The sequence below is a fragment of the Acomys russatus genome, chromosome 8, assembly GCF_903995435.1.
Source record: "Acomys russatus chromosome 8, mAcoRus1.1, whole genome shotgun sequence".
NCBI lineage: Eukaryota > Metazoa > Chordata > Mammalia > Rodentia > Muridae > Acomys > Acomys russatus.
In genome coordinates, this window is record NC_067144.1 from 22,217,505 (window position 1) to 22,229,774 (window position 12,270).

Genomic DNA, 12,270 nt, shown 5'->3' on the forward strand with positions numbered 1-12,270 from the left:
GCCCCGCACATTCTTGCCTTCTTTTGATGAACAGGCATTTGATTTCACTGCGGGATCCATCTCACCCTTTCCCAGAGGTTGGTGTTGTCTGTGTCACGTTAAAGGAACTTCTGCTCCCCTGAAGATGGTCTCCATCTCATCCCTCTAGACGCTTTATTGTCTTACAGTTCATGATGGGGCCACTGACAGCCTGTATTTGGTTTGGGAGTACGGTACAAAGCAAGGGACCATTTGGGTGCCCAGTTGCCTGGGCGTTAGTTACTGAAATAGTTATTCTAAACCTTACACATGCATCTGTCACCACTCTGATCATAAACCAAATGCCCCTGTACCCACAGCTCTTCCTGGAACTGGGCTATTATTACTCTGTTTCTTTACTAGCCCTGTGCTACACCCAGCCCTCTCTGCTCTGTTTCTATCCCTTAGTAACAGCACCTTATTGTGGCAACTGTAGTGTTCTAGTAAGTTCTGAAAGCTGGCCACTTAAGTGTTCCTTGGGTCTTGGTTCTTATAGGTATTTCCCTTTACACGTCTATTTACAGCCAACATGCCAATTTTCAAAGCATAAGTAGATCAAGTGTGGAAAAATGTTGTCTTTACAACATTGATTTTTAAATCTCTGAACATAGTTTAGCATTTCATTAATGTTAGTCTCCTTTATTTTCTCACAATTATTTTGTTGTCCAAGTTTAAGTCCTAGCTATATTCTTATAGCTATTTGATGAATTTGATATGATTATAAAAATTATCATTAAATACTTTTTGCTTTCTGATTGTCCATTGCTGCTTACATAATACAACTAACTTTCATAACTTTATCTTCCACCCAGTAGTTATGATTAGTACATGCATTAATTCTTGTCATGAATCTATACATTCTACAAGATTTTCCAAAGGTAAAATTGTGTTATCTGTGAGTACTGACAGGATTTTTTTCTTCATTCCTGACCCCTCCTTCTCATTCTTTTCTCTCTTCTTTTCTGGTACCTGTGTGTGAGGTAGAACCTTTAGTTCAGGGACAGAGTGAATGGCAGAAGGCATTTTCCTTTTCCACTTATCTATGGGAAAATACTTTTGATATTTTGTCACTAGTCTGAGGGGTGCTGCTATTATTCTTTACTTTAAAAAACAAACAACAACAACCTAAACACACAAACAAAAACAAAAACAGAGGCTTACAGTATTTCCAATCACTGACCTCCCAGTATCTACCTCCTGGGTGTTGCTGTCACAGGCATGCTTTGCACCTGGCTGTTAACAGGTTCTTACGGTGTTTTGGGTTTTCTTTTTCAGATGAAAGCTCTCTATACTCCTGTTGACCTTATTGAATGGTTTTCTTTATTCTTTTTATTCTTATTGCTTTGTTTTGTGGTGTTTCTTTTGAGGGTTTCATGTAACTCAGGCTGGACCGAAACTTGCTATGTACCCAAAGATGGCCTTAAAATCCTCCTGCCTCCCCTTCCCAAACGCTGAGATTATAGGCATGTGTCACCACACCAGGCACACACATTCAGTAAAATCACTTTCCTCCTTTATTCTGTTAACACTGTAAATTCAACAAATAGAGATACACATTTTTTTTTTAAACAAAGCAAATAAACAGACAAAAAACCGCTTGCATTCCTGGAATGACTCTATCTTAATCCTGGAATAAACTCAGCTTTATTATGATATTTTCATGTATTTCTGAACATGGTTTGAGAGCCTTTTGCATCAGTGTGTCTGGTAATGTCAGGTTTGAGTATCCAAATTGCATTCACTTTATAACATGAGCTGAGCTCACGCTCCCTCTCCTTTCCTTTCTCCTTCCGCCCATTTTCTGGAAGGGATACTTAAATCAAGCATAATGTTTTTTTGTTTTGTTTTGTTTTTTCTCTGTTAGCTTTGGCTGTCCTGGACTCGCTTTTGTAGACCAGGCTGGCCTCGAACTCACAGTGATCATCTGCCTCTGCCTCCCAAGTGCTGGGATTAAAAGCATGAGCCACCACGCCTGGCTCAAGCATAGTGTTTTAATCCCACCCAACCCCCTCACCCTGTCTTTCTCTTTGCTCACTTGTTCATGCCCCAAACCTTGGAGGCTTCTTGTCATGCTGCCAGTTCTGTCTTCAGATTATATCCCACCCCTCTCTGTAATCACTAACACCAAGCCACCAGTACAGGAATTAGATTCCCTGAACGGAACTGCTCAGCTGTCCCTCCTCCCCACAGCAAATGCTCATTTGGATGTGTAAGGAGTCTGAATGTCCTCACCACTGTGAGCAAGAGTGCAGGGAATGCACTGAGCTAGACCACTCCGTGGGTATAAAGAACAGTTTATTGGGCATCAAACTGCCAAGACTTTGGTTGGGAGGAGCAAAATGGTGGAAAAGAAAGTGGGTGTTATGTGAGTCAGGAGGGTAGGGCGATGTCTTTGAGTTTACACTGCTCTAATTGGCCAGGAACTAGATGCCCTTGGCCAAGGTAATTGGCCTTGGGGGCAGATTAAGGAATAAGGGAGGTTCTTGGTAAACAGAAACATGCCTTGTGAGCTCTGATTTTCTGGTCAACAGAAACCCAACTTTTAGGCTTCTATTTACCCAATAACAATCCTTCCTTTATGCAGCCAAAGTCCTTTTGTTTAGGACATTGTCACTAGTGCTGCCATTTTGTTGCCCTGCTTTGTACCGAACAACCAAAATGAAAATAAATAAACATGCATAAGAATTCATTTTTCTCCAGTTCAAAATGTATAATGATTTTCTATTCCACTTGAATACACTCTGGACCTCTTTCTGGTCTGGCATTAGTCAGCCTAGCTTACTTACTGGCAAATGGCTTGTTCACTTAGAGGCCCTGTGACTCATGGGGGCATCTACCTGTCTTTCTGCAGTTCAGTGATTCTGCCGGTTTTGATCATTGGATACTGTCATCTGTGGGAAAAAAAGACTTGGTCCTGTGCTCTTTCCCCTGTTTTGAGCTGCAAACACTTGCTACCATTCATTGATTAGGCCTTGTCACAGTGACCCAGTTAATAATCAGCCTTGGCTTTATTGATCACAGGAGCAAGCAGAAACTATGGAGAGGCAAATGGATTGATCACCAGGCAATTTCTACCCTGTAGTCTTCCCTAACTGTGCCCCACCCATCCGCAGTCTAGCGCATGCTCATCCCCACCCACAGGGCTCCAACTGGGCTAACCTTGTCTTTAAGGCCTTTGTGGTTGTTCTTTGGCCTAAATGCTTTCACTTATACTTTCTCCTGACTGGCATCTTCTTATCTGAGCCTCACAAGAGATATCGCCAGCCCAGCAAAGAGGCCCATCTCACTTCACCACCATCCTATGTCCTCTTGCCCTACTCAGCCACCAGGAGCCCTGTTTTCTTTCCCTTTCCCCTTTAGGTTTTCAGTTTTATGCTTGATAGAACTTAGGTGTCCCATATAGCTCCTGTGCTGTTTCTAATATTTTTTTTCTGAAATAAGATTGTTTTATATTGTGTCTCTTTCATGTACATTTAATAATTTTTTTAAATGTCCCCTCCAAAAAATAGGTCCCTGTTAATCTTAAGAGATTCTTAACAACTCTTAATGGCCTCTGTGTGTGTGTGTGTGTGTGTGTGTGTGTGTGTGTGTGTGTGTGTGTGTTTTAATTCTCTTACTTATTATATCCTGACTGCAGTTTCCCCTCTGTCCCCTCCCACCAGTCTCTCTCCATGGCCCCCTGTCTCCCCAGATCCACACACCCCCTCTGCCTCCCCTCAGAAAAGAGCAGGACATCAGCCAAACACGGTGTAACAACCTACAGAAAGCCCAGGCACATACCATCACATCAAGGCTGGACAAGGCAACTCAATAAAGGAAAAGGGTCACACGGAGTAGGCAAAATAGCCAGGGACAGCCCCCGCCCCTACCGTTAGGGTTCCCACAGGAACACTGAGCTACTCAACCAGAACAAATATGGCTGGCGAGGATCTACAGGAAGCCCCTGGCCGGAAGGGTGAGCTAGGCTATCAGCAGTTTCACTTCCAGGTGCCACTGTATGCATACATGGAGCTGTCCTCCTCTTCAGAAATTTACCTAGAGACCGTCGTAAGACTTTACCTCACCTTTGGTATACTCCTCCAACACAACCCTTCCCCAAAGAGCCTCCCCTACACAGTGCACAGGCACAGGAGCAATTGTCACATGATCACTTCAGACGGGGAATCCCAGGACACATTCACCCCACAGATCAGATTCATAGAGCCTAGAAACGGAATCTTTGCTCAAAGGCCGGAAGCAGCCCTCTGCTGACCCACTGCCTGACACCTACTCACTTCTCAGAGTCCCTCCTTTTCCACCCTAGCTCTGTCACCCACCTTACCCTGTCATGATTCTCTGTAGGGCCCCCTGGGACCATCTCCCTCAGCTCATTTTTCTCTAGGTTCCTCTTGGGCACCTGAGAGCTTTCTCATCCATTGCTGTGGTTGGGGGCACATCGCAGGGTCCCAGTTGGCGATCGTTGGGTGTCTAGTCAACCCAGTTGCTGTTATCAGAATGACTTGCACATCCCCCTCAAGATGAGGAAGGCTAACACATGGGGTTTCTGGGCTTCTCATTCCACTCCCCGCTTGTTCAGCCTCTCGCGTCTACCTGAGCCAGGGCCTTTGCTCTGCCTCTCTAAGAGCAGTGAGGAAGAAGGCTTTTCTCTGTGGGTTCTTGAGACCCTGGTGAATCACTCTGGCCTGATTCCCCCACTTCCTGCCCAGTGAAGCTCGGGCCTTACGCCTCTTCCCTCAAGTGCCAATGAGGAAAATATTAGTTATTTTTCACCTTCACCCTTTTCAGTCTCTTCCCTTTTCCACGAATCTCCTTTCTTGCAACGCAGTTTCTCTTCGCTTAACCACTTAAATTTTTCCTACTCCCCCAACGTAGTTCCTAATTTATTTCAACCTCTTGTCTTCGACACGAAACTGCACTTTCAAACTGTCAAGTTTACAGGGTGTCGTTCTTTTGTTTGTTTGTTTGTTTTGTTTTGTTTTGTTTTTCGAGACAGGGTGTCTCTGTGTAGCCTTGGCCATCCTGGACTCACTTTGTAGACCAGGCTGGCCTCGAACTCACAGTGATCCGCCTGCCTCTGCCTCCCGAGTGCTGGGATTAAAGGCGTGCGCCACCACGCCCGGCTCAGGGTGCCGTTCTTATCAAACCTAGCAAGCACAACTTTGGGATAACTTAGCTTATAGATCTGACAAGGTCTTTGCTTTCCTTATGTGTGTGTGCATGAGGCCAGCTCTGGCATGGGCTATTTGGGGGGGTCTAAGATATCAAGAGATGCTGTTAACCTTGGAGGCTTCAGGATGCAGGAAACCTCCATGGTCGGAGTTCATTGCCCTCGATTCCTATTTCTGTTATATCCAACAGCAATAATTGAGATGCATGGTCTCACGCTGACTGCATCTTCAGTAAACTGAGAAATAAAACAAGAACACGTGATGGCTGATTATTGCTGAGTCAGGCTGCTGGTTGTGAGATTGTACCTTTCTGATTTTGTGTGTAGTTGGGTTTTTTTTTTATTATTACTAATTTATCCTATCATATATTACATCCCAACAGTAATTTCCCCTCCCTCCTCCCCTCCCTCCTCCCCTCCCTCCCCTTTCTCCCATCCACTTCTCATCTCTGTCCCTTCAGAAAAGAGCAGGCCTCCCAGGGATATCAAACAAACATGGCATATGAAGTAGGCACCTCCCCTCATATTAAGGCTGGTTGAGGCAACCCAGTAGGAAGAAGAAGGTCCTAAGAGCAGATGAAAGCATCAGAAACAGCCCCTGCTCCCACTGTTAGGAGTCCCACAAAAACACCAATCTACACAACTGTAACATCTATGCAAAGGGCCTAGGTTAGACCCATGCAGGCTTTCTGTCAGTTCAGTCCTTGTGAGCCCCTATGGGATTCCACAAGCTCTGCCTAATGTTAGACTGTGGGCCCCTCTCTGCATCTGATTATATGGTTAATTATTTTTTTGTTTTGTTTTGTTTTGTTTTGTTTTTTGAGACAGGGTTTCTTTGTGTAGCCCTGGCATCCTGGACCTGCTTTTGTAGTCTGAGGATCTCACAGAGATCCACCTGCCTCTGCCTCCCAGTGCTGGGATTAAAGGCGTGTGCCACCACACCCGGCCTAGTTAGTTCTTAATAAGATGAATATATGAAAATATTTTTATAAATGTGTTTATATGTACATGCTGAAAATTTTAAAATACTGATAATAGGCCCTGTAGAAAACCAGTTAAGACTGGGGCACTGGGCCTGGAATCTATAAAAGTTACCTGGGGACACTTAGGGTTGAGATGGGCATGTGGGGACAGGAAAATAACTGAATGGCAAGAGTGGCTCCTTGAGACTGTGAGCAGCTGTGCCTCCTCTTCCACCCAGCTTCTTCTCCCTCCCCAGCTTCTTCCCCCTCCTCCCCACTCGTCTTCATCGGTATCACCTTTGTCTTATTCTTAGTCCTTTGAGACAGAATCTCATTCTGTAGCCCAAGCTGGGCAAAACTCACAGCAATCCTTCTCTCTCAGCTTTCTGAGTACTGGGACCACACACAGGAGCCATTGCACCAGGCTTGGGACTGTAGACCTCTTAAGAAACGCCAGGCAGTTGCTCCTGATAAAGTAGCACTCTTATAGTGGCCAGCAACCCTTTTCATGTGATCTGTGTTGAAACAACTGAAGTAAATCATAAAAGTCACTTTTATTCCCTCAGATGAAAAGGGTGAGATGAGAGCCATACTCAAGCTTTAGAATACATGGCTTGGGCTGATGGATTTCTAACTACCCCTAGGCCTAAGCCTGGAAGCTTCTAGCCTCCATACAATCCAATCTTCTGCAGGACTGGACCCTAAAGGTTTCATCTTCCAGCCTTCTTCTCATAACTTAGGCCTAGGATGTTTTCAGCCTCCAAGACTTACTTCTGAATAAGCTCACTCTTTCTAGTTCTTCCTGAACTCTGGCTGGCTGGTTCAACTCAGTTGTTCCGTCTCAAAGTCCTTTCTTACCTGACTAATTCAATCTGGCGTCTATCAGCTTCTTGTTGCTTGGCCTCAAGCTAACTCTGTCAATTTGTTCTAATCTTTGGGACCCTTCTTATTCCTTGGCTTCAACTGCCTTTGCTGACCTGCACTGCCCAAACTGCACTGACTGAACTGACTCAGCTGAACTCAACTGAACGGCACTCACCGACTGAACTCAACAAACTGACTCTCTCTCTCTCTCTCTCTCTCTCTCTCTCTCTCTCTCTCTCTCGTTCTCTCCCTCCCTCTCTCCCTCCCTCCTTCTCTGCACTGCTCTTAAGTAACTCTTTCAGGTCTGTTCTTGTGAGAGTTGGGTGTATCCTATCTCTGACTCATTCTGTCAGTCTTCCTCTGATTTGTCACATTTGTCTGCTCCTCAATTAGATATCACTTTCACACATGGCTGCTTCCTTCTATAAACTAACTTTACCTTCATTATTTGGGATTAAAGATGTGTACTAAAGGCATGTATCTATAATCTAGCCAAAAGGATTGAAAGTGTATACTAAGGGTGTGTCTGTATTCTAGCCAGACCACACAGACTTAGGTCTTTGGATGTGATCCCTTGCCAGAGCAGCCATGTTGCTGGATTAAAATTTCTCCATGGCAGCTGGCATGGGTAGCTCTGGCTTATGTTCTCCTTCTGGTGTGTGAGCTTCCAGAAGAGGGAGGCCTTCCTGTAGCATTTGTACTTACATTCTAAAGGTACTTAAATACAGAATATTACCAAACATGTGATGTTGCCAGCACAATGTCTATTAAATCAAATTAGTTAAACATAAGGACCTATGCCAGGCATGGTGGCCCACGCCTTTAATCCCAGCTCTTGGGAGGCAGAGGCAGGTAGATCACTATGAGTTTGAGACCAGCCTGGTCTACAAAGCAAGCCCAGGATAGCCAAGCCTACACAGAGAAACCCTGTCTCAGAAAAAAAAAAAAAAAAAAGACCTATATGATGGCTCAGTTGTTACCCATCAAACAAAGCCTTACAGACCTGAGTTCAACCCCTAGATCTGACGTGGTAGAAGAAGGGAACAAACTCCCCAAAATTGTCCTCTGACTTCTGCATATATATCATGGTGTGCCATATATATATATATATATATATATATATATATATATATATATATATGTATATATATATATGTATGTATATATATGTATGTATATATATACACACACATATATATACATATATATATATATGGCATTGAGTTAGGATGCTCTATCATCAAGGAAACAAGGTAAAGAATAAAGAGCTTTTACCTGGTTTTAAATTATTATCCAGTTATTTAATTGGATTGTTCGGCTTGTTCAAATGTAGAAGAGCAGAACAAATAAAATAGTCACAACTGAAAAAAACAACAACAAACTTTTTTGCATTAAATAATTACTTAATTAACAATTGACTCAACAGACCTACGGCAAGCATTTAAAACCATACTGGGGCACATAGTGAGCATTCAAACTCAACACACTACAGTTTTTATCAAGAGGATTAGCAAACGCACAGTAGGGACACAATAAGGACTTGCTGGTTTTGTGATCACTTGTGGCGACTTCTACCAATTTCTCCGTACTTTCCGTATAAGAAACATGGTGGCTGCCGGCTCTGGATTGAGCTTGGGGTGCGAGTCACAGGGAGTGATCAGGAATAGAGGCAGGCTTGCAGGAGCACCAGGCCTGTCTGAGATATATGAGACGCTGTCTGAGAAAAACAGACAAAAAACGAAGTGTCTATGGGCTGGGATGGCTTGACTTCTGAATCTCAACCGGGCTGAAGTTGAACACTGTGGGAGTTTTCAAGTTGGGATGACAAGAGCGAAAGGGCATTTGTGACTGAGCCACTTTGACCCTGGTGCTGCGGCTGGGAATTCACCAATTGGGCTGCCCTTCCCAAGAAATTTACCTAGTTTTCCTTCTACCTTTCAACAGAGGCTGAGAATTGCTTTCAGGAGAAGGTAAATGAGAATTGAGAAATGATGTAATGACTTAGCCACGGAAGGTTCTGTATTCTAGATTCTTCTAAAGTCACTGGGAGAAGTCCATGAAAACGGTGGAACAGGAGGATGGGTTTCCAGTTTTTAGACAGAATTGTCTGGCATAGTCCAACAGAATGCACTTGTAGAAGGGCCGGAGGAAAAGGGACTAGGGCAGAGATTGATTCCAAAATCCAGGACTCTCAGAGAGACCAGATGGAAGAGACAGACAGGTCTCAGACTTGAAGACATAAAGAGCCATTATGTGAATGTGTGAATGAGAAATTGGGGTATAGGGGTGGGGTGGGGACAGAAGTGGCTTTTCTTTCTAGTGCTGTCATGTTCTGAGGCAAAGATAACTCAGGCTTCAAGATTGGACAGCCGGATTATTGTGGTGGCTGTTACCACAGGAGAGGACAAAGCAAACAGCTGGGGCAAGACTCGGAACCGGCCTTGAGTGGGATAAGTGGGCGGTTGTCGGGGACACCGAACAGACATATGAGGCAAGCCGTTCTGCCTCATGAAAGGGCAATGCTGAGAACCAGAGGTGATTTCACATGCAAGGACTGGGCTTCCTCATCGCCATAAAGCCCTTACAAATGGGAAGAAGTGTGTTTCTTTTGAGGAGGAGGTAGCAGTCAGAAGTATGCCCAAGGGTGAGATCAGGAGGTGAAATACCACTTTCAGAATGCAGGATGAGCCGGGCGTGGTGGCGCATGCCTTTAATCCCAGCACTCGGGAGGCAGAGGCAGGCGGATCGCTGTGAGTTCAAGGCCAGCCTGGTCTACAATGCGAGTCCAGGACAGCCAAGGCTACACAGAGAAACCCTGTCTCGAAAACTAAAAAAAAAAAAAAAACAAAAAACCCAGAATGCAGGATGAGGAGATAGAGGGCTGGGTGAGGACCTAGCACCTACAGGAGATCTCTGTTTCAGGGTCATAGCTTCTGTGTGCAATCGTTATTTCTTCTTCTGGAGGTTTGAAGATGTTAACATGTAACACTGGGAAGTGAAATTATCAAGCAAGATCTGTAGGTGAAGTTTGGAAACTACTCTTTTCAAGTTAAGCCTCTTTCTTTTCTGAGCTGTTACATTTGCTGTCTTTAGTTTGATTTGAGATTTCCTTTTATTTCCGGTGAGTTATACTGTGGGTGGGGGACACAAAGAAAGAGGAAGCAAAGCCCCTGTTTTTGAGAACTTAAATATCACCATCATAGAAGGCTGACATACATTCAATAAATCACTGGGCACCATTGCAAGACACTGTAGGCACCTGCTGAAATGACATGCAGAGGCAGGTTTCCTGGAGGACATGGACTCCAAATGGCTGGTGGAATCCAGCAGAGACCTGAAGGCTCAAGAGCAGAAGCACGCAGCTAAAACTGATCATAGGCTCTTTTAGGGTACTATCAATTTGGGCACACTGGGGAATTATGGCAGATAATTTTTGACCAGGCAGAGTGACACTGATTGAGTAGAGCTCTTTGTGGGTTTTTTTGTTGTTTGTTGTTTGTTTTTGTTTTTCAAGACAAGGTTTCTCTATGTAGCCTTAGCTATCCTGGACTCTCTCTGTAGACCAGGCTGGCCTCGAACTCACTGCGATCCGCCTGCCTCTGCCTCCCGAGTGCTTGGACTAAAGGCATGTGCCACCACTGCCTGTCTTGAGTAGAGCTCTTTGTACATAGACATTTTGATATTAAATACTAGAAGCCAACTTAAGTAGGAAGCCAGATTCTGAGGTCAACCAGCACTGGGATGAGCCCTCAACTCATTAGGTGAGCCAGAGTGGGCAATATAGCTTCCCTCGTCCCTTAGTGTTCTCACACATAAAATAAGGGAGTTATTGGGGGATTTATGGAAGATAATCTACGCAACACGATTAGAGCCCTACCCATCACATAATACGTGTTCTGGCAGTTTTACTTTTGTTGACAATGGTGTTGATGGGACAAAGGGAGATTTGTTATAAAGGTACTGAGTGACCTTATGGAATTAATGTCAAGACGACCACTAGGTTTCAAAATAGGACTGGATCGGGGAAACAAAAAGTCATCAGGAATCCAGGCACACTCTCCCTTTTGTGTTTCTCTTTCCTTACAATGACCCTTCCCTGCTTCTCCATTCTCATGGGGAAATAGAGTGCTTTCACTGTCCCAGTTCCTACATAACAATTCCATCCACCAGAAGAGAAGGACCGGCCATGCTTCAGATTTCCTAGGGAATGAATACTAGGGAAATATATTGATCTTCTGAAATTTGTAATCATGCATGAATATGACTAAGGCACACACAGCGGAATATCACCTTGCTGTAATAGCCAAGGTGTCACCAAGAACTGTCACCCCGAGACCCTGTCTCTTTTGAGGGAGGTTGTCAGAAACAAAAACAAAAGACCTGTGATCTCATAACAGGTTGGCAATGCAAAAAACAAAACCTAAAAAGCACAGTAATATGCTTGTTTTTTTTTCTACTGAAAGCCAAAAATTGTATCATTCTGAAGAGTATCCAGTCAAAGGAGAAACTACAAATTAGTGACAATTAACAAAGTGGAGAATGGACAAACCAGTTATTTCTTTAAAAGGATCAATAAAGTTGATACATCTTTATCAGGACTTGCCAACAAAACTCTGAGTATATTTGGTTTCTAATGTCAAGAATAAGAGATGCCACTACTGGGCTGGAGAGATGGCTCAGAGGCTAAGAGCCACATGGTGGCTCACAACCACCTATAATGTGATCTGATGCCCTCTTCTGGCCTTCTGCCTCACATGCAGGCAGAATACTCTATAAATAAGAAATACAGCTGGGCGTGGTGGCGCACGCCTTTAATCCCAGCACTTGGGAGGCAGAGGCAGGCGGATCGCTGTGAGTTCGAGGCCAGCCTGGTCTACAAAGTGAGTCCAGGATGGCCAAGGCTACACAGAGAAACCCTGTCTCAAAAAACAAAAACAAACAAAAATTAAAACAAGAAATACATAAATAAATCAATCTTTAAAAAAAAAAAAAAAGAAAGAGAGATGTCACTACTGACCTTATAGAAATAAAAATATGTAAGAGAATACTATGGATAATCATACTTCAACAAGTTAGATGACAGGTAAAATGGACAGATCTCTAGAAATATACAAACTGCAGAAACTGACTCAAGAGAAAAAGAAAATCAGAACAGATCTCTAACAAGTGAAGAGATTGAACTAGTGAAGGAAAAAAAATAACACTACAAAGAAAAGCCAATGCTAATGATAAATTCAATCATAGAAGGGAAACTACTGC